This window comes from Gavialis gangeticus, unplaced genomic scaffold (assembly GCF_001723915.1).
Source record: "Gavialis gangeticus isolate Ggan-Ray unplaced genomic scaffold, GavGan_comp1, whole genome shotgun sequence".
NCBI classification, from domain to species: Eukaryota; Metazoa; Chordata; order Crocodylia; family Gavialidae; genus Gavialis; species Gavialis gangeticus.
Genome location: NW_017728998.1, coordinates 24,201,407 through 24,206,242, shown reverse-complemented (window position 1 = coordinate 24,206,242; position 4,836 = coordinate 24,201,407).

The following is a 4,836-nucleotide window of genomic DNA, read 5'->3' as shown; positions in this document are numbered from 1 at the left end:
GGCCACAGCTCCTATCTGCCATAGGGCCCCAGCCCCCCTACCCAGGGTCCCAGCTCCCCCTGGAGGGCCCCAGCCCTGCTGCCCAGGGTCCCAGGCACCCTGGAGAGCTCCAGCCCCCCTGCCCAGGGTCCCAGCTCCCCCTGGAGGGCCCCAGCCCCCCCACCCAGGGCCCATAACTTACCCTTAGCAGCAGCAGTGGGAGTGGGATGCTCTGACCCATGGCAGCAAGACCCGGCATGGCACATGGTCCTCGCGTGCTGGGCCCAGCTGGGTTCTGCCAGCCCTAGGGACCATCTGCTGCCCAGCTGAGCCAGGCCCTTGCTGGCATGACCAGACACAGCACCTGGCGTCCCCATGCCAGGCCCAGCCGAGTCCTGGGGCCTCTCTGCTGCCAGGAGAGCCCTTGGTGGCAGGACCTGCTGCCCTTGGGGCCCCTCTGCCATCCAGCCAGGCTGGGGCCTTACTGGCAGGACCCGGTGCGGCACACAGTGACCACATGCCGGGCCCAGCTGGGCCCTGCTGCCCTTGGGGTCCCTGTGCTGCCCAGCCGGGTCAGGTGGCAGAGGGGCCCCGAGGGCAGCAGAGCTCAGCTGGGCATGGATCAGGGGGGCTGTGGGAGTGGGCAGAAGTTCCCCCATGGTCTCCTCCCCCCTCCTCCAGCCCCCCTTACTCACCATCACTGGAGCCCTGGTGCTGAACACGTGGCCTGCCTGGCCTCGTGTTTCAGCACCAGGGTGAGGGGCCAACCGCGGAGACGTTCTGCAGCCAGAGCGTCTCCCTGGAGGACCTAGCCTCTGGTTGCCTCAGGGCACGTTCCGGGACCATGCCCTACCCCGTTTTTGTTGTTGTTGTTGTTTGTTTCCTCTTTTTTAGACCCCTGGATATTCAGGGGTCTAATTTTCTCCCCGTGCTGCAAATTTGCAGCGTGGGGAACATTCTTTCGTTCCCGCATGTGCCTCTTGCCCCACCTCAAAGGGGTTTAAGGTGGGGCAAGAGGCACGTGTGCGCTCATCTGAATGCACCCTCTGAGGCTTGGTCTATATTCTGGGAACCTAGAATAAGGGAGAAAATTCACACCAAAAGAAGGATTCATATGTCCTATCAACTTGAAGAACCAGTTTCTGTCCTAGGTAACATTTATTTATATACTGAGGGTTTGAATCAGAGTATCAAAGAATCAACTAAGACCAGCTGCTTGTTCTTTTTTAAAAAGCATATTGGATCCTGTTACCAAGGCAGTGAATACATCAATAAAACATCAGTTACAAAAGAGCAGAATATCAAAATTTCAATTTATAAGCTCAATAACAGATCACCTTCTCACTCATGATACACACCTCCCTGGGTGCCTCCCTCCACACATGTGCATCCCCATCTCTCTACAGGGCAGCTGAAAGCTTCAAAAAATCAGGACCTGCATTATGTCCATCAATTTAAGAAACAGGTCCTAGTGTACTGTTTCATGTAGCAGGTTCAAGAGGCATGTACCTACCAATTGATAGCCCTCCACAGGAACCATTAGGGAAATACTTGAATGTGGTGCCATAGTCAGGAACACTTTGTGTTTAGTGTGTTTCTGAAACAGCTCAAAAGAAATCAACTTTTCTTGCTGACATTACTGAGTTAAGAGTAAATTTGAAATATCAAAGTTTCAATAAGATGCTAGGGGAAGAAGAAACCTAAAAGATACAATATTACTCCATATGTTTGAAAAGTAGACAAACATCCTGTGCTTTTCTGATAAAATAGTAGAAATCATGCAAAGCAGATTACAGAAAGTAAAACTAATATTTGAAAGATCCATTAATATTTTTCCACAAAAAATTCCTGGGCATAGAAAGAAAAAAGGAATAATTTAGCCCCTAAATGCAAGAAATCAGGGTTGCTGCTTACTAATGCTAGTAAAACAATGAAAAACAAACTTAGAATGAATCAGAAAAAGCCACTCAACCCAAAAAAGTGACTCTTATGAAAGTTGGTGGAAAGTTTTGATAGTTCAATCCAAAGTAAACTTTGGAAGAATGTAAACTGACAATGTTGTAAACTATATACTAAATTTTCATCCATTTTAATCTTTTTTAAGCTGAAAAAGTCAGGTCAACAATTTGTTTTAGCAATAAAGAGGCTGTCAAATATATTAATTTAAAGTAGAAAAAGCAGTTGACTCCTGTAGTACAATGAATTTCAGGGTCATCAGCATTCAGACTGGGGTATAAACAAGTTATAATGTAAACAAGGTCTCCAAATGTTTACATGATATAGCTGATTTCACAACTGGCCTGTTTAAAACAGTTAATTGATTTTTCTCTAGGACCAAATTTTCAAAATATTATTTATTTCCATCAAGTAATGGTGGAAAAAAAATGAGAAAAAGTAATATTTTACTCCAATTAGTACATATTACTTTAAGTGATTGTACAAGCTTGGGGTGGGCAGCAGTAGCAGTGCTGGGAGGGAGGCTATGGGGGAAGCCTACAGCAAATTTTGGGGTAACTGGAGCCCCCTCCCCAGTACTGCTGCTGCTTACCTCAAGCACAGCCCAGCCCCCTGCTGGGAAGAGCTTGGTGCTGCCCTAGCCCCAGCCCACAGCAGCAGCCCACCCTCACCCCATGTGCAGCTCTGGGGGCACACACCCCTATGCCCTCCCAGGGTGCACACAGTGGCAGAAGTTGCCTACCCTGTGCCAGCCCCAGATGAGCTGCTCGTGGCTCCGTCTCATACCCCACCCCACCATGGCTGGGCAGTGCCTGTCCCTGTCCTTGCCCCAGCCCCACTCCCTCCCTCACCATGAGGGCCTCAATCTGCCTTATCCCATGCCTTTTTCCTCCTCCTGTCCCTTCCTCCACAACAGACTTGCCAGCCAGACATGCAGTCTGTTGGCCGATATGGCTTGTTAAAAATCAGCCATTGGTATGGGTCAAAAAACTCTATCAGTGCACCCCTAGAGAATTCTGGTTTTAGCCAACAGACTTATGAGCAGTGAGTTTGCTGCTGCCACTGGATCCACTTTGCAGCATCCTGGATCCACTATGTGAAGGTACTAAAATATAGCTGGATAGTTTTAAAGAAACACTAGCTCACATTCTATTTTAGGACCATACAGTCAAGTACAGTTGAATTTTCAAAACTTCTTAGCATTGGTCTGTCTCTGCTCCCACTGAGGTCCATGATTTCATAGATTACATAGATGTTAGGGGCTGAAATGGACCTCACAAGATCATAGAGTCCAGCCCCCCTGCCATAGGCAGGAAGTCCACTAGGGTCAAATGATCCCAGCAAGATACACATCCAAACACCTTTTGAATTAATCCAGAGTAGGTGCTTGCACCATCTCTTGGGGGAGTCTGTTCCAGACCATGGACACTTAGACTGTAAAGAAGTTTTTCCTTATGTCCAGTCTAAATTGGCCTTCCAGAAGTTTGTGGCCTTTAGACCTTGTTATCCTTGGGGAGCCCTGGTGAGCAACTGTTCTCCCAGATCCTGGTACACACCCCTTATATACTTATAGCCTACCACCAAGTCCCCCCTGATCCTTCTCTTCTCCGGGCTGAGAAGTCCCATGTCCCTCAGCCTCTCTTCATAAGGCTTGCTCTCTTGGCCTTTTATCACGTGAGTGGCTCTACTTTGGATTCTATCAAGCTTATCCACGTCCCTCCTGAAGTGGGAGACCCAAAACTGCGGCCTCACTAAGGCCAAGTAAAGCAGGAGGATGACATCCCTGGTTTTACTTGAGATGCACCGGTGGATGCATGCCAGAGTTTGGCTGGCATTACCGGTTAGGGCATCTCATTGGTGGCTCATATTCATCTTGTGGTCAATCAAGACCCCCAAGTCTCTTTCGGTCTTGGTGCTAGCAAGCATAGTACTGCGATCCTATAAGTATGATGCTGGTTTTTCCTCCCAAGGTGGAGCACCCTGCAATTCTCTACATTGAATGCCATCAGGTTTAGATCTGCCCACCTTGTGAGCCTGTCCAGGTCAGCCTGTATCACCAGCCTGTCCTCCAGTGTGACTGCCTTACCCCATAGTTTAGTGTTGTCCATGAACTTTGCCAGTCTGCATCTGATGTCCAAATCCAGATCATTAATGAAGATGTTGAAGAATACTGGCCCGAGTACTGAGCACTGAGGGATGCCACTGGTCACCTTGCACCATGTTGATTTGCTCCCATCAACTAATACTCTTTGGGTCTGACCCCAGAGCCATCGGACCATGAGACGATCGAGGCCACAGTTCTCCAGCTTAACCATGAGGACATTGTGGGACCCCAAGTCAAAGGCTTTCCTGAAATTCAGATATATGACATCAACCTCATCTCCATTGTCTAGGCAGTGCATCACCTGGTCATAGAAGGAGATGAGGCTGGTCAGGAAGGCCTTTCAGCAACAAAATCATGTTGGCTGGCACTCAGAAAGTTGTCTTCCATTAGCCTGTTGCTGATGGAACCCTTGATTTTCTCTAGGATATTTCCAGGGGAGCATGTCAGACTGATTGGCCTGTAATTCCTTGGATCTTCCTTCCTTTCTTTCTTGAAGATTGGGACCACATTGGCTCTTTTACAGTCTTCTGGTACCTCTTCCTAGCCCCATGAGTTCTCAAATATCTTCACCATAAGGTGTGCTCTGATATCTGCCAGCTCCTTCAGGACTCCCAGGTGTCTGGGCCCACAGACTTATTCTATCTGGGCCCACAGACTTATGGATGTCAAGCCTCTCAAGTGTTCCCTCACCTGATCTATGTCAATTGTGGGACCATCTCACACCCCCTGTTGATGTAAACGTGATAAAACTCACATTAATGTCAGTGGGAACAGAGTTAGCCAATAGGGCTGTGCGA